Source organism: Cygnus olor, chromosome Z (genome assembly GCF_009769625.2).
Source record: "Cygnus olor isolate bCygOlo1 chromosome Z, bCygOlo1.pri.v2, whole genome shotgun sequence".
In the NCBI taxonomy this organism is placed as follows: Eukaryota; Metazoa; Chordata; class Aves; order Anseriformes; family Anatidae; genus Cygnus; species Cygnus olor.
In genome coordinates, this window is record NC_049198.1 from 18,795,301 (window position 1) to 18,814,585 (window position 19,285).

The window sequence follows — 19,285 nt, forward strand, 5'->3', positions numbered from 1 at the left end:
TTCTCATGTGACAGAAGATCATGAAGTGTAAATGTATGTGTATATATACACGTGTATATATATTTATATATATGTTCAGTATGTTTCATTGTTAATTAGCAACCTTTGCCTAATACTAACAACTCTGGAATAAATTCACTTTGCAAACACTTCAGTTCAAAAGATACCATAACTTTGACCTGTACATAGACTATCTATTATCTGACATAACTGTGTGATGTATCTTGGCAAGTATTGATTCATTGTAGCAAAGATGGTACCTGCTGTGTGCCTAAAATATCGATTGATGTGCCCTTATCCATCCTGTGTGCATCCTTACTGGTACATATAGGCAGGGCACCTGAATTTGCTGCTAAGCACAAGCACTTTTTTGAGTCATGCTGTGAAGCCGTTTGAATTTTGTGCACATAATGTTTCGTTTAGCTCTCAGATTAACTTGGATTCATTTCTAATGGCAGAATAAGACATGTTGCATTATTAGTTCTTAACAATGAAAATGTGTGAAATGTCCTCAGTCTGTAAGCCAGAAGGTTATACACCTGCCACCATCTCGATGGGAAGGGAATGCTGGGAATTTCTGGATATACCAAAATTTACAGGACTGGATCCAGAGTTAGGAAGTGTTTACTCTGAAGACTTATTTTGGTTCATTCCGTGTGTAGAACATTGTCACTTATACTGTGTCTCCCTGTGCTTCACCTCCTGCAGCACTACCAGGATTCATCGTTTCCCTCTCATGGTGAATGTTAAAGAACATGGTGAGGGATAAGGAGCTACTGACAAAAAAAAAAAAAAAAAAAAAGAGGCTACAGGGAATCTACTTTTCAGTTGCAAAGTGACTTCTCAACTCCCTTAGTAAGTGACTGGGTGGTCTTGCCGACTATTTTGTCTAAGAAAAAATGTTCATGTTGAGAGACAGAGAGAACTTTCATCCTTGTTTTATTCCTAAAACATTTTAGATATATAACAGCAAGGCCCACAAGCCAGCTACATTCTGATGGCATATAAAAATTATTTACAGTATTGCAGCCAGCCTGATTTTGCTATAATCATTAATCTTGTAGGACCACTGCTGCTTTCCTGATAGACCTTAGTTATTTACATTTCAGAGACTCAAACTAGATTCCAAATTGCAATTTTGTTTTCAGACAACAGAAGAAACCAAAACAAGTTTTAAGATTCACCATTAGATATGACAATCCCTTGTCTATTATTTTTAAAGCAGCTGCTATCCCAAGGACAAGAGATTTAAATGCTAGGGAATACATCCAAGCAATGGTGAGTTTACAGAGCTTTCTGAGACATGGATCTAGAAATTCAGCAAAGTCATTTCAGACTGTTTGTGCTAAAAAACAGTCTAACACTGATCATATTTAAGCTGCTATAAGCACACGAATCCATCTGGCTTTGAACAGCTAGCTTGATTAACACTTAACATAATAGATTTATAAACGTGTTCAGCTCTCAAATTATAAATGGCCATTTCCACTTTGTTTTTATGTTTTAATTATGTATAAGAGAACATCAAAGCTGGCAAAAATAGTTGATGTCTTCATATGCCTTCAGAGAAATGAACATTCATGAGTGATCCTCGTTGTGAGTTCTGTTGGCATCGTCAGTGATAATAGGCATTTTGGAGAGACATGATTGTGTCCAGAGGTGTGCTCACCTTCCCTGGGTGTGGAGTGGGGTGGCAGGGCTCTTTGTGTGAACATCTGCACTGGCTTCATTTTCCATTGTTTAGACAGGAAGTCCCAAATGTTCCTGGTAATTTGGATAGGTGACAGTTATTGCTACATATGGCTTTGTCCCAAAAATAACTTTTAAAATAATTTCTAAATACTGTCTTTACAAGAAACAATTCTGGAAAAGTCTGGGCAAGCAGTTTTATGGGAGAGATAGAGTATATAAAGGAGGTGCATTTGAACATTGTGTAAAAGGGACAACCACTATAACAGTTTCTGTGGCAGTAGGCAAAAAGGAAATTTCAGTTTCCTGAAACTGGAAAAAAAGATCTTCTCCTAATGGAAGAGAGAAAGAATGGACAAAATAGATAGTTTTTGTAGATTTAATTGCTCTAATGCAAAGGATTTGCTGAACTGTTTAACTGTTTTCTGCCCCAATGGAATTTTATGCTATTGTCACAATCATATTGTTTTGTGGCTAAGGTTATCATGGTAACCTTAAGGTATCATGATAACCTTAAGACCTGCAATTCAGTTTTCTGTAAAGAACCAAATCTCACACAAAGTGATGTCTGTAAAAAGGCAAGGAGAGGTATGAATGCAGCTGAGAAAACTTGTACTAATATGGTTGTCAAGTGTATATTATAATTTACTATTGCTCCTCCAGGTCAAATTATGACACATAAAATCCCCAAAGGCAAGAAGATACTATCCTGTTTTGATCTCTCAATCATATCTATATTTTTAGTTTTTTACTTTTTATTTTTTCCTGGAGGCATTCCACTAGGACAGTGTTACTATCAGGAGACAGCACCTTCCTTTGCTTCAGATAGGACTTTATTTTCATTTGCTAGGGATGATTTCACAATATTGAGTATTAACTGTACTTTTCAAACGGTTCACACTGCCGATTAGCAAGTGTGGGAGAATTCAAGGTCTTTTGGAAGACGGTAGACACTTGCTTTCCCATTACACCTGCAACATTACTTATAAACATTGCCTTCAATTTCCACAGGAAACAGAGAGAAAAAAGTGAAGGAAAGGAAAGAGATCAATTACTGAAAAGATAATAGACTCAGGAGAATGATAAAAACATCAACCAACTAAACAAACAAAAACAAACAAAAAAAAACCAAAACCAAATAAACAAACAAAAAACACAACAACAAGAAAAGGCAAAAGAAAAAAAAAAAAGAAAAAAAAAAAAGAAAATGTCCTGTCCTGACAGTGAATAGCTTTTTTGTCTGACAGTAGTCATACAAGAACCCACAACTATCCAGGCAAAAATCAATCTTAATATAACTACAAATGCTCTACTGTCTCATTTTTATAAAGAGTAATATCTGTCTTTCCTGTTATTCCTATGCTCTCAGAGGGAATTTCTTGTATATATGTTACTTTACTGACATTTTCACTTTTTTGACCTTATTTCATCAGAAGAGTGGCTGTAAGAATGGTACTTGAAATACAGTATTTTTTTTTTATCATCAAAGAGAATCATTCTAGTCATCCATAATAACTCTGTTTCAATGTAAACAATTAATTTTCCTTAAGAACTTAGTTCATACCACATTTTTCACTGTAGTTAATTAGTTTGGTTGTTTGGCAGCAGCTGCTGCTATTAAATATGTGCAGTTTTTCCAGGGAAAAAGTAAAAGACATTCCTTCTGTTATTATTTGGATACATAAAAAAGCAGAAAATTAATATGTAAGCTGCACTCACAGAAGTGAAATAAGTGAGAGCTTCAACATAAGAGCTTCAATCAATATTGAAACATCATTAAAAAAATCTGGTCCCAATTTTATATTACTATGCATGTGAACAGTCCTATGGCAAATCTGGGCAGATCCTTGCAAATACACTGTGGGAAGAACAAGCACAGGGAGACTTCTTGTCACCCAGAGATTTGAATTTCTGCTTATTGTCTATCTGAAGATAATCTATTTAAAGATGGCATCTGGTTAAATATGACGTGAGATCACCCAATTTCAGGTTTGTAGAAACCAAGGCAAAATATCCACAGGACCTAGTGTTTAGACACAATTTCCCCTGAAGCAGAAGGGTTCTTATTTTCCATTGCAACTCAGGCCAATTTGTCAGCTAGACTTGTGTAAGTTTCCCCTTTGTTTCAGATTTTTCATGAAAAGGAAAGGAGAAATATTTTCTTCTCAAGCAACAGTTCCAGTTGTCTTGTAACCAACCGTACATATGTTGCTGTGCTAAAGACTCACACAAAAATGTGTGGCCAGAAAGTGCCAGTCTGAAGGTCCTGGAGAGAGAGTTGGGGGACCCATAGTCTTCACAAATCCTGAAGAAGCTTTGTCCTCCACACTTATAAGACTGCATTTCAAACACATAATTCTTTGTTTGCTTCCTAACCTAGAAAATACAACATGGAGTTATGGGAGATAGTCCAGTGTAGGGCCATGAAAACAAAAGGCTTGGTCCATCTCTTCTGTGAGGAGAGGGTGAGAGAAGTGGGACTGTTCAGCCTAGAGAAGAGATGGTTCTGGCAAGATCTCATCATTGTCTGTAAATACCTGAAGGGAGGGTGCAAAGAGGATAGAACCATGTAGTAGAGGTGTGTCTGAGCATGGCTCTGGTGTTTTAAAGCACAGTGTCTAAATTAGCCCTAGTACTATATGCAGAACATTGAAAATCCTGCCTTGTCAGCTCCTTCTGGTACTTAATCTGTAGTATATGTATTTTAAGCTCTAGTATATCTTTGATCAGCAGGTCTAGTGTGTTGTAGGGGGTGATACAGGCTTCCTGAGATGTTTCTGCATCTGTGTTGCTGCACTGTGTTGCTGTGGGGCCAGCTGCAGCCATGAGATCCCACGGAGTTGTCTTCAGTACAGTCATCTTTTCACAGGCATATTAACTAACACTGGTAACAAGCACAGCCTAAGGGGCCCTTTGATGTCACAGGTTTCTGCAAGGCTGGTCTCCATTCCCATGGCACACTGCTGTCACAATTTTCTTGTAATTTCCTGAGGTTTGTAAGCAGAGTGGCTCTGCTGAAACACAATTTTGTAATTCAGTATTGCCACTGCCCTGAAATATCTTCTCAGACCTGTCCTTTAAGCAGGAAATACCTTTGCATGGCCATGTGAAAGCAGGTCCTTTGATTTCCCTCAAAATCCTCATCATGAGCCATGAGGTACCTCCAGCAAACAGCCATGCAGGGAGCAAAGAGTGAAAACAACAGCTCCGCTGGTCTGTTCCAGAAAGCAAAATGCTGTCAAGTGGGGGGCACTGAAGTTCTGAAACTTTGGCATTTCCCGAAACTGGGACCAAAAAATTACATTCTCTGATACTCACCTGATGGAGGAAAACACTTGTTTATAAAGTGGTATCAAAATAGCTACCTTTGACTTTACCGTTAGCATCTATTACTCGACATATTGAAGAAAAATGGAAGCTGCTATGCAGACAGGAAATGTCCTGGCTTCTTCAAACCAAAACACTCCTGTGGTCCCCTGGGACTGCCCATGGTAGCACATTCTTGTGGAGCATCTCAATTCAGTGTTGTACCAATAGCATTCAAAGATAGAAACTATTGTCATGAGATTTTCAGCCATGGCTAATCATTGATATCTCATGTTGGTTAAGGATTATTTGACTCTGAGGCTTTGTTGCATGGAAAGGAACCTAAGTCCATGGCTCATTGTTCAGAGGCTTTTCTTACTACCAAACCACCCTATCACTCTTATTGCTCAGGATTATCCTTTGTTTCTTGTGTGTTTGCATCTGTGAGCACTTTTGGAGGTGGGATGTTTCTTGTCCAAGATTTTCAGGAAAAACAAAATATTACTGAGAACAAATGAAAGATGCCTTAAATCAATGGGATGTTCAGTGTGCGTTTGCACTTCAGAACAAGCAAGATAGCTACCATGAGCCCACAGAAATGAAAGAATTATACTGCTTTCAGCTTTTTAAATCTTGAATTATCACTAATCTGTTGCAAATCCAAAATAAATACTCATAAGTCACTTGGTATAGGCAGATATAAGTAGGGAAAAAAGGAAGGCAACTGCACTGTTTATTTAAACTGACACCTGATGCAAATTTCAACCTTTTATTGAAAGGAAAAGTGCTGTAGGGACCTCCATCCTGAGGATCCCATCATGTCTACTTTTTCACATAAAGCTTTGAAAACACAAAGGTATTGAAACATCTCAGGCTGGAAAATGATGAAAATAGATGCAAAATTTGCTGTAATTTCAACCCATGACCTGGCACTATTCTGCTCACACACAGAAAAACTGCTCTTCAAGGAGAAAGCAGTGTCCCTCACCATCAGGAGATGAGATACATGACAGTGATCCCGGCAAGAGCAGAATATTGCTGTTAGCCACAGCTAGTTCATTTCAGGAGATGATGGCATTGTGCAGGCCACCACCAGCGCTGGGGAAAAAGGCGATCCTGCCCGCAGTGTGTAATAATTCTGTGCTGTTTCTTAATGTGAGTCAGGCGCATCCAGACTTCTGGCGTGAGCTGAGGTTCTCCCAGAAGGTCTATTCTGAGCTCCCACTGCAATGAAATAAGAGCAGTGCATATGTCAGTGTATTAAAGGTTCTGTGTGCTGTGAAACCCAGTTGTGGAAGTTTCACACAGGCTCCCCGTGTTTTTATATTCGGAGCTCCAGCAAGCCTGTGATGGCACAACAGTCAAGTGAGAAGCATGGCTTTGATTTCTGTTGACAAGTAATAGACATTTAAGCCAGATTTACCTCTCTTTAAAGCAGAATTTAACAGATTGCTGTGCATTCTTGTTATTTCAATGTGGCAGAGTCAAAGAGCACCAAATCAAATATCAGGAGCTACAGAATTATGAATGCTTACTGAAATAAAAAATAATCCCAACAACAAGAAGGTGTCTGCCCAGATGCTCTAGTACAGATCACAAATAATGGAGTATAGAGAATTATCTCACACTGGTTTTATTGATAGCATAGGTACTTTCTGTTCGCCTTGAACTGGGAATTACTCAATATGCACTCGGACACTCAGGAATGCCTCTTTGATTTTCAGTGGTGACTAACAAGAGTTCATCCAAACATGTTTTTCAAAAATCAGTTTTCTACTGAACAACAGCTTGATTGACCGATATGTTTTAGATGATGATTACTCTGTGTCAGAAAGTCTACTGTTTCAAGGGAGAAAAAGTATGTTGCATGAATTTGCTGATGTACAATGAGAAATATTTCTAGATCCTTCTGGTTTATTTACTTCTACTCCTACAGCACATCTCATGGTAGAAAACTCAGGATTGTAGGTACTGGACACTGCAAGGCTTCATACAGAAACAGATGTGGCTCAAGAGCAAAACTGTCATTTGAGCCCTTTGAAATGTCTGAAATCAACTCCAGATAGGTAAATTCTTATAATTCAGTATTCATTTATGTCTTAATATCCCTCTTGTTTCTGACAACCAAGATGTCAGTTGGGATCATGAGTTCAGGGCAGAGATGTTTATCTACCAGAAAACAAGCAGAAACTTTTATTTAGGGGTAGGTGATTTTCCTGGCTTTATAGATCTCAGACCAAAGTCCAAAGCACAGAGGCATTGCAAGATGTGTATACAAACCAAAGGGAGAGAGAGCTCAGGAAGAGTTTCACAGGCAAGGGATATAAATTCCCCATGATGCCCATGTTTTGGGTTAGTTTATTGAAATGACAGAAAAATGAAGACCTGCTCTTGTCAGGATAGCTCTAGACACATCGAAAACACATTGCTGGTAAGAAGATGAAACATTAAAAGACCTCTGATGAGCAATAACTGCCTGGATCTGTAACTCTCCCATAGACAAGCCTTTATTGCTACACTATCAACTAACAAATGAGATGAAATAATTAATCCCATACCCAAACTATTTAGAATTAATAATCAGTTATGATGATCTGCCAACAGCTCATATTCGGCCTGACAAGTAGACTAAATTTTCTCACAATTTCTCAAGTTGATTTTATATATATATTATATATATATATATAATCTCAGCTCCTGAAAATCTTTCATTAGGATAACTATTTGACCAGAAAAAAAAAATGTTGATGGAAAGATTGAACTTTAATTAAAAACAAACATTTATATTTTCATTTCAACTAATTTGTCCCTCAGAACTCACCAGTTCTCATGCAAGGAGAACAACAACATGTAATGGCAGACACGTTAGTCAACAGCCCTAAGAAAAGCTCAGTTTTCAACTACCCCCTTACAATAGCATTTGAGGATCAGAATAAACAACTTAGGATTTCATTTTGCAGTGTATAAATGCCATCTTTTATTAGTCTGGTACAATCAATAATACACTGTTCTTGCTGGTCAATACTGGCTTCTTACACACCCAAAAACTGTCAAAGTGCTGAAGCTACTCCTGTAAGAGTTCAGACTGAATGAATTGTTGTTCATTAAGAAGCAATGCATGTTAACCACTGCTGCAGATGCAGTGATTACTTAAATGCAGTAAGGACCAGAACCTGGTCAATTTACACTTTTGTTTGGATGAAGTTAGTGATTATTTGTTTGCAAAACCTGACAATCAATAAAGAGTTCAAATCATCAGGATTTTGTCAGATAGTCGAAATATGATTTCAAAGCCACTAACAGGACTGTAGCTGTCTGATGTACGTTTTACTGTGCCTTGCACACTGTTCTCCCTAACAATGCCATAAACAGGCACAGAATCCAAAAAGTAGCCTCCATAATATAAAGTGCCAAGAGGGTAGTTTATTATTGTCACAAACTTCTTATTAATGAGGAAACTCAGGCATGATGTAAATGACTGTACCAATCAACAGCAGAAGACGCTGTCAGATATAGACTCTACCATCTGAAAAGGAAATGAAATCTCTTGTTTACCTAGCAATCAGATAAGTAGATTTAGATCTTTCTCTAACAGTGTTTAATATCCTATGCATATCTTTCTCACCTACATCCTCCAGAAATATTCAATTATAGCAAGAGGGAGAGAGAAGAAGAAATAGAGCATGCTGACTTCCATTGGGCTTCCACTCAGTGTTATCAGCTTGATCCATATGCAACTTTAATTTCCTACCCATGGCTATGCAAGAAGAGAAGCTGTACAACACACATCTTCTACTGGAATAACAGAAAAGGATATTCACCCAGGGCTCTCCGTTGACAGTGGGATGTGAGCCCATCTGGAAAGTTGTTTACAGGTCATCTGAATGGGGGCAGAGAAAAGGATTGAAAACTAGTAGGCAGATTCATAAACAAAGACCAACAAATTGTTGTTTCAGGAGGCACAATGCAAGAGCTCAGCTCCCTTGCAGAAATTTGTGCAGCCAGTATTTATGCAGCCGATAACCCCAGCTGACCTTTCCAGCATGCAAAGAGTAATAGATTTGCCAAGATGAACCAGTATAAAACATTTTTTTCCAGTGTGTTAGGCAAAACAAACTCTTGGTTGAAACCATCTTTACTGGATTTCTTCAACTAACATAGCTGTGGCAGAAGCATACGAACTGAGACCCATTGCAAGCAAAGGCTGTGGTGCTTTTGTTCAAGCTCCACTACCTCCCCCTTTCATTGTATTTGAACAATATCTTGTTCTACACCCGCCAGCTGTGGGATGGGAAAAGCAATTAACCTTTAAAACTTTGGTGCCATAGTGTAATTGGTGTCCCCTTTCTCCCTTCATGACCATTTCAAATGCATGCTATTAAAATCTCTTTAGTACTTTTTATTTCTAACATCGTAATCCAAACAAGTTCAGAGACAGGTAGGATTCCCAGTGCTAACCGTGTAGTTATTTCTCAGTTGTTTGCAGACCCCAAGCACTTTAAAGCAGAAGAATAGTTAACTGCCTTCTAAACCTATGTTGCCTAGAATATTGTTTTTATCAGATACAAGACAATGACTATTTCATTACAACATAATTATCTGAACTCTGGCTCAAAACAAGAAACCACTAGATTTCTTACAGCCTCAAAGAATAAACAAATTTCCCTCTGAAAGAAAAATTAAATGTGTACATATTGCTCAGCCTCAGCTGCATCCCCAGACATAAGCCCACCATATGCCTTCTATATTTTTATTACTACTATTTTTATATTCTGGGAAAAGCCCAAAATAAACTCTTCCATCCCTGCCTTGGTAGCTTTTGAGGTGGTGAAAGCTGACTTGACTGGCTTTTGTGTACAGGGCAAATTAGCAGGACCACACCACAGATACTTCTGATTTAGTATAGATTTAAGTGTACTCATGGTGCCAAAATAACCGTTATTTGATATGAAGGTAAAGACAAACTTCCTGACTCTGGGAGCCTCTCCAGAAGGCAGTTTCTGTGAAAGCTGTACATAGTGAACCAAAAGGGATACTATTTTTTAATAAAGCACTATTACAGCTCTGCTGTCCCTTGCTGAACAAAAGGGCTTCAAGGAAAAAATATTTATAAAAATTGTCCAGGAGATAAGAAATGTTGTTGTCTGGCTAATGCAGATGATGGATAAGCATCTGAACATCATTATTGTTTTGGGGTGGTTTCATGAGCCAGTCCTACAAGCACACTTTCCTTTGGAGCAGGTGGCACGGGCACATCCTGCCCCAGCAGATGTAGGGCTTGTAGGTGCTGCTGGTGAGCTGAAAGCTGGGAAGTGGTGTGTGACACCTGCAGTGCCTTGTGTTACATTTGAAGGACAAGTTCAAGAAAGTCATTGTACACCTCTGGGGGAGATGAAGATGTCCCCCTGCAATGAGTCATGAGGGTTATAAATGCCATATACACTGCATGTTATTATCCTTACACAAGCATTATTGCACCCCATAACAATCTCATTCTAATATTATAAAAAGATTTTCATTAGAAGATCTTAGGAACACAACAACATTACGTGTATCCAGGCATAAGGAGCTAAATAGACTGGTCTGGGTCTGGCAGCGAGCTGAATAGAGCCTGTATAGTCTGTTTCACATAATCCCTGCTTTGGTGGGGGCCACTGGTGGCAGAAGGCTGCTGAATTCATGCTGGCACTTAGGGCTATCGTCTACGTCCTTCCTTTCTCATTGAAACTTCTAAATATCCCTGGCCATGAACAGATGACAGCATTTTACTTAAAAGTGTTTGTCAACGTCTTAATGACTCCTTACCTCTGGTTTATAGCTTCCTACTTTGGCTTGTCACACAGAAGGATGCTTACAGCAATCTTTTATAGAAACCCTGTCTATTTGCTCCCAATCATAACTAGGTGCACCTCCAGGGTGAGGCTGCAAAGTGCCTGACACAACCAGAAGTGTAGTTCTCACTTTGAGGGGTCAGGGGCACAGCCCTCCCCACATCACTCCTTCTATGCTGAAAACTGGGACGTGGGTCCAGACAGGTAGGACACGAGACCTCAGATGATTCAACATTGGGCTGCAGGATAGAAAAGGTCAAACCTCCCCAGCCCTATCATGCAGCTGCTGAGGAATTGCAAAATGGAGGCGGTTGGAAGGGCACCGGTGTCTGGCTGGCATAGAGGCCGTTTCCCTAACATGTCCTTTTGTTGTGCAGGATTCATAGGCTAGATGCCTGCCTGCTCAGTCTGTGTGTGCTTCCTCTGCTGCGCTAGTGCTCTCTCCAGCCCCCCCTTCCCCTCCATCTTCCATTTCTTTTACCGCACCAGATGCAACTTGCTCTTCTCCATGTGAGGACAGACCGCACATCTGAGGAGACAACTGCTCCCTACAGATTTACTAGCAGAGCCGGGCAAGCAGTCCTTTGCAGAAGAGATTTTTCAGTGCCAAAATGCCTCAGCAGATTCTTGCATCCTTGATTCTCTGCTGGACTGATTATGTTGTTGGAGGCTGTTACTGCTGTTCTCAAGGATGCCATGGAATAAAGTAGATAATTGAAGCCATAGAAATGGCAAATGTCCTGTGTCCTATTCACCTGCTCTTCCTGCCCTAAGGAAGGATGTGGCTTGATCTTGAGAAGAAAGACATCAGATCATTTCTGTTTCTTTCTTCTTCCGAAATCAGCTGCTAAGTGAAATAACAAAGTGTGCACAGGAATACTAACAGAGCTTTGTTTTTCCTCCTTGTTAAAAGCCAGCAGCTGCTTGGTGTTTCACAGAGCAAGATAAGCAATGTGACATTTGTGACTATTTGCATGTATTGATTTGTTTTACTTTATTTTGTTCTCCGCTGAATTTCTTAGTGCTTTGGGACTGGAAAAAAAGCCTAAAGAATATCAAAATGATGAAATTGTTAGGAAGAAAAAAAAAAAAAAGAGTAAACAAATTGTGAGTTAGTAGTTCTTCTGTAAAGTGGCTTTGATGACAAGAGAATTAGAGCAAGATGATCTTGGCAAGCAGGATGTTATGTTAGCTGCATAAACCTTTTCTGTCCTCATGTGCAGTCTCTTAATAGTTGGGTGGGATCTTCTTTCCACATTACATGGAGAGTCTGATTTACAGGTTCAAAAGAAGATGATTTTTTTTTAACTGCACTGTATTTAAACAAAACACTTTCAGTATTTCAAAACAGCTTTTCTGTTTACTTTATAACTAACTCACACTCTTCTTTATTTTCCAGATTTTTTATTTATTTATTTTTATTTTGCCAGTTTCATTTCTTTGCTTCCTTTTTCAGAACAGGTCTGTCCTCCCCTCAGGTTCTACTTTATTTTACATCATTTTGAAAGAGAAATAATTAAAGATAGAGGGAAATGAGAAAGGTTGATGTCACGTCTTCAATCATGCCTTGACTTTTCTAGCTTATAAATTGAGACCCTTTATACTGTAGTTGGTATTTCTTGCAAACACCCTCAACACAGCACTACCTCCACTAGTGGTGAGAAAAAGACACGTATATATGGATCTCCAACTAAAACCACTTCCAGAATCAAATGGTCAGTGCCCTGAATGGTCACATAGCAAATTTCAACATGTCTGTGGACCAGGGAAGGGGAAGTTGAGGGGAAGTTAGCATCTAAGAAGTACCTTCCCCTTATCTGCTTCCCACTGCCCTATTTCTGTGGTCCCTCCTGGGGACCACAATAAGTGGTCAATACACAGTCAATACAAAATTGCACCCTCTCTTCCCCATGCCAGCCACTCACTTTGTTGCTGTATTCATTCAGTCCTCATGCAGCAAACATCTAAGTACTTGCCAGCTTGGGTCCCAGGTGTATCACACAGAGCAGGCTCAAGATGTACTTCTATCACTGAATCAGTAAGGCTAACATTTTTCTCTGTCACATAACCTATTTTCCCCACAATATGAGTCAGTGGAATTAGTGTGGGCTGGAGACCAAAAACAAGAAGGAAAGATTTGCTGCAATGTTCACAAATAAAAGGGAAGCCGAAACTGGTGTAACTTTTGAACAGTACACTTGCAAAGGATTAGGCAATCACAGACTTTCATGGAAATGCTTCGGTAGCTCCTATTTCACAAATGTCCCACACAAGATGAAATGGATTCACATTGGCCAAAAAGTCATGGGGGACAGTGTGGCTCCCAGTTCGTTTATCCTTAGCACAGAAAGCTGTTTACAAGGATATAAACCGAAGATATTTCCAGTAATGCTGCCCTCAGCTATGAAAGAATTGCAGAGACCCAGACCTCACTGGAGCTTTCTTGCTGGATCCCAGTTAATGCACTGGCCTGGCCACTTCTAAGCTGTGTTTATAAATTCGTTGTTATAAGAGCACTGGTGTACACCAGGCACTTATTTTTTTATTTTATTTTTTTTTTTTTTTGGTTTGGGGGGGAGGAAGGCAGGGGGGGTGTGGGGGTGTTACTGTTCTACAAGCAAGACCATGCCATAGTTTGTAGTCATCCTTTGTGCACATGTTTCACAGCATCATCTGAAGCACATCAAAATAGGGCAAGACTGCCTATCATTTCATATCATACAAAGCACAAACCTATTGGTATGAAAAAGGCACTGTGTGAATTATTTTTTCTGCATGTACCATATACACTGCCCTCCACACAACCAAGGGAGGAGAGCTCCTTACTCTGCTGACCTTGGCCCAGCCTAAATAGCATTTTTCAAAAGGGAATCCATGTCTCTAATAACTTATTCTGTGAACATACAGGATGTTGTGGGCATTGTATGTTTGTGTCATCATAGTGAATGGAGTTCCTCCATTGTAGGATTTGGGTGTGCTTACCACTTGTCTTCTCTTCTGCAAAGTGCAGAAGTTATTTGATATGAAAAGGCTGACTATGTAAAAAAAAAAAAAAAAAAAAATCAGCCAAGCACAAACATAATCCTTAATTGCTCAGGAAGGTGGCTTTAGCTCTGTTACATTAAAGTTGTATTTAGCTAAAATTCTGGGGATTACAACTTAACAATAAACAGTCCCTTTTCTAGGCCAAAAATGTTACCAGAAAATTCGTCCACTTTCTACTTCCCTCTTTCTTGATAGAAAGGGTCATCTCTCCTATAACATGTTTGAGACATGCATAAAATATCTATCAAAATATCTCTATTAACCACGTCTTTAAGACGGAACATCATTTCCTTCTAAATGAGCCTGTCCATAGAACTTCTCATGTGTTCTGTTACATTCTGGTGTAAATACTTGGGGTATGCAGGTACTGCCTGAAAGCAACATGCAAATATGACTTTCACGTTTAATTACCACCTTGTTTGCTTACCTAGCACATGTTTTATAGAATCAGTCATAGAATCATGGAATAGTTTGGGTCGGAAAGGACCTTAAAGACCTAAAGATGTGCTCCAGCCCCTTAATCATCTTTGTGGCCATCCTCTGGACTTGTTCTAATAGGCCCATGTCCTTCTTATGCTGGGGTCCCCAGAGCTGAACACAGGACTCCAGGTGGGATCTCATGAGAGCAGAGCAGAGGGGGGAAATCACCTCCCTCGCCCTGCTGGCCACGCTGCTTTTGATACAGCCCAGGATATGGTTGGCTTTCTGGGCTGCAAGTGCACATTGCTGGCTCATGTTGAACTTCTCGTTGACCGGCACCCCCAGGTCCTTCTTCTCAGGGCTGCTATCAATCCATTCTTTGGTGTGATTTCCATTGTCTTAGATTCCCTGGTCTGGGACTGTTTCTTGTTACTTGCCCGACTATGTTATGGCCCCGCATTCTACTGGGGTTTCTTAAACTCAGAGAATTAGAGATGGAGATGAAGGGTGTAGCTGCCACTGCTGACTGAACATTGATGCAGGTGCAGTGTGACACACTCCAAACCAGCAACTTGAGCCCAAGTGAGACAATTCTCAAGGGAAAGAATAAAGTACTAAATAAAGTACTAGCGTGTCCCTGCACAGGGCCAGGCCAATGGACCTGACAACAAGTACTCTACCAAGCCAACTTTCTTCAGCTGTTCTGGATGTGAACAGACATCCCAGCATGGGAGAGATACAGACACTGTAAATGTTTGGAGGAGACTAGGTGTTTGGAACCATCTGGCATTTTGAACTCATATCTGGCCAAGTCTGATACCTTTATTCTCTTTATTTGATGGGAAGGTCTGGGGCTTTTAAGATACTCTGGGAGGGAGACATAAGCAGAAAAATAACCATTAAAGCCAATTCAAAGAGAGTTTTCAAGTGCTAAGGTTAAATCAACAGAAAGTTGTCTTTATGAACTTGTCTTTATGAACTTGTAGATAACCAGAAACAACAATGCAGAAAAGGTGAACTGCCTCTATTCTCAAAATACAGTTTAAAACAAAATCTTAAAAACAATTATTTAAATGTCAGTAGCATTTAAAGTGATCTCATTGTGAGTATCTGCACATTCCCCTGTGATTGACATTTCATGTGGGGGTCTGGAATGAGCAGAGCTGTGGGGAATGTAATCTCTTTCCCTTAATCTAATTGATAAGATGTTGGGAGGAGTAAAAATTACACGGATAGCTGAGACCTTGAGGGGGAAGTAAGACCCAGGGATGTTTTTGAGCACAGTTATTGCATTTGAGCTGCTATATATTAATGTCACATTTCAAATAAGTGGAGGGATTTCATACAGCAGAAAAAGCACTGTTATATCCTATAATTTTTTGTATGATTGAGATTTACTTCTTATCATGTTTAGATCAGTGAAGCCACCCAGTACCTGCCCAAGAAGCACGGACATATTAAGGAGGTACAACACATAGGATGTATAGTACAGACTTTACAAAATCAGAAGTGCATTGGTATCACCACCTTCTCAATGTTAATCATAGAAAGAATTCAGGGGAATTCCACAAAAATTGCCTTCTGGTGAATAAGAAGTAAGGAAACAGGAAGGTCTAAAAGACATTTCCAAATAAAGAGTAGTGTAAAAATGAATGGGAAATATAGACTTGGAGACAGAGTAAAGTCATCACCTCACTGTGAGGTCTTATGTTTCTATTGTTTTTTCTTACCATAGTAGCAAAGCTAAAGGAAAATCATGATCTATTGCATTAGAATTGGAAATGTTATTGTAAGGCCAGTTTGAGAGTTTAATTCATAAGGTCTCAGTTTTGTCCCAAAGTAGAATACAAAACTAACAGAGGAAACCTCAAAATCTTGAAACCTTTAAACCATGAAATGTATTTCTTTTCTTGCCAGCCTTGCTACCTATAATCCTTGTGCCATGAGTTGTCAAAATGCTACAAATGCAAGAACAGATTACATCCAGGTGATCAGAGGGCCAGGAGCACATGAAGAATAACTTGTCTGAGCCATGTGAAAAACAAGGGAGAGTTTTAATGAAAAGTTGACTCTATGTGCTCCTCTCCTCTTCCCTTTGATGTCTGGATGATGTGTTGCCATATTAGACGTGCAGGTCAAGACAAGTTCTTTTTCACAGGCATCAGCAGAATGCATCCAAGCTCCACTTCAGCAGTCCCTTTTGTAGAGTAAAAAGCACAACAAAAAAAAAGTAGCCTTGAGTGTTGTGTGGGATGGACGGTTGGGAGAAACTCTGTAAATGGACCCAGCTGAAATATAGAGACACTATCTAAACATGCAGGGATGAGGTTAAGGAAAGCCAAAGCCCACCTGGAGTTGAAACTGGTGAGGGAGATAAAGGGCAACCTGATAGGCTTCTGCAGGTTATGCAGCAGCAAAAAGAAGACTAGGGAAAATATGAGTCCACAGCTGAATGGAGAGGGGGACCTGCTGACAAAGGATGCAGAAAAGGACACAGTACTCTGTGCCTTCTTCACCTTGATCTTTATTGGTAAGGTCAGCCTTCAGTGAAACCAGGCCTCTAAGACCAATAGAAAAGTCCAGAATGAAAGAAGACTTACCCTTGGTAAAGGAGAATAAACTTAGGGAGCACCTAAACAAACAGGACACACACAATCTATGGTGCTTGACATTACGCACCTGCAACTGCTGAGGAAGCTGGCTGACATCATTGCAAGGTCACTCTTTCTTATTTTGGAAAGGTCATGGTGATAGAGGTTCCTGTGGGCTGGATGAACACTAATATGACTCCTTTCTCCGGGAATGGCAAGAAGGAGGCTCTAGGTAAATACAGCCAGTCTGCCTCACCTCAATCACTGTAAAATTGATGAAGCAAATGATCCTGGAAACCATTTCCAGTCATATGAAGGACAACAAGGGAACTGGGAGCAGTCAGCATGGTTTTATGAAGGGGAAATCTTTCCTGGCCAACCAATAACATAATTGGCTTGGTCAAGCCAGTTAGCAGTCTGCAGATGATGTAAAATAAGCAATAGTGGCTGTTACACTATATGGTTTTGTTGACAATGATGTCAACACAAGATGCTGTGGAGTCTTTATAATCAGAGATCATAGAATCATTTAGGTTGGAAAAGACCTCAAGAACATCAAGTCTAACCATTAACAAAGCACTGCCAAGTCTACCACTAAACCATGTCCCTAAGCACCACATCTACACATCTTTTAAATACCTCCAGGGATGGTGACTCAACCACTTCCATGGGCAGCCTGTTCCAATGCTTCACAACCTTTTCAGTGAATAATTTTTTCCTAATATGCAACCTAAACCCACCCTGGTTCAACTTGAGACCATTTCTTCTTGTTCTCAGGTCATTTACTTTTGTCCTAATCAAACCTGATAATAAAACCAAATAATCACACCTGACTGTGCATGATCCTGTGTTGACTCTTCTTTTTGCAGGGGGGTTGGACTAGATCATCTCCAGAGGTGCCTTATGACTTCAGCCATTTTGTGACTATAAAATGAGCTGAAAGCTGTACAAATGTCCCTTGACTGTTGATAGATTTTTCTACCCATTAAAATTGCTTAGCACCTTTATGTCACCCACTGTTAAAATAGAGAGAAGTAAAGATTCTTTCTTGGATTGCATGCAGATCATCTCAGTCCTGGATTGTGTGGGGAGGAATCCATCAGGACGATTAAGGATGTTATCAGGATTTAGTATCAGTGGCTGAGAGCAAATTTTGTTCATTTAATCCTTCTGCTGTCTTGATGTATTACCTCTGTAGTTTCTGAATATTCTTTTTTCGAAAAAGAAGCCTTGCTGCAGGTGATTAAGTTATACCAGGGGAATACTGATACCAGAAAATAAAAACGAGTTTGCATGTCATTAACTGGTTTTCCAGTTACCTAGTCTTCACCAAAGGATTTCACTAAGTCACTTCATAAAACTCTCTACATTTAAAAGAGAGTAAAATTACTAGCTCTAATTTTAAAATCTGGCTACTCCCACTTCAGTAATGCACCTTTAGTGCCAAAAGAGAAAGATTAATAAGTTAGATATCTAAAACAGACATGATTTAATAATTGCATGTAGAAGAAATAATGGAAACCTATTCCTTTACCTCACCAAGATTTCCAGTTTGGATTATGCTTTGGCAAATGATTGAAACATGTTTAATGTAGCGATTTATTTCTCCCTCTTTTTCCTTATTAATTCTGCCTAGTCATATTCAGGGCCCAGAAGCTTTCCCTAGACAAGTCCAGCCATTTCCAATATGTCATCAGATTGGAGTTTCCACTGAGGCTATGTCCAGTTTTCTAATACTGTATTATGAGTTATGAGTTAAGTTCAGCTGAAAAAAACTACTGACATGAAACAAAAGACTTTAAGTCTTGATACTACTCATCTTCCACGTAGTGAAGTTTCACAGGTGAGTTGTCTGTGCAGAGAATGCTTTCAGGATGGCTTAGTAATTAACAGAAACACATCCTTACATAAAAGGATGTCTTTACCTGAACATGGTCCTGGGCATCCTGCTCTAGGTGCCGCTCCTTGAGCAGGGGGTTTGGACCAGTTGATCTCCAGAGTTTCTTTCCAGCGATAACAATTTTTTGATTATGTGGAAATCTTTTTTTTTTTTCTTTTTTTTTCTTTTTTTCATGAGAGATCAAAGATGTTCCTCATAATGTAATCTCTGGAGAAACATGACTAGAATCATAGAATCATCTAGGTTGAAAAGACCCGTAAGGTCATCTGGTCCAGCCTTTACCCTAGCACTTACAAGTCGACCATTAGAACATGCCACTAAGCACCACATCTACATGTTTTTTGAAGACCTTCAGGGATGGTGCCTCAACTACTTCCCTGGGCAGCCTGTTCCAATACCTCATGAACCTTTCAGTGAATAATATTTTCCTAATATCCCACCTAAACCTTCCCAGGTGCAACTTGAGACGATTTCCTCTTGTTTTATCAGTTGGTGTTTGGGAG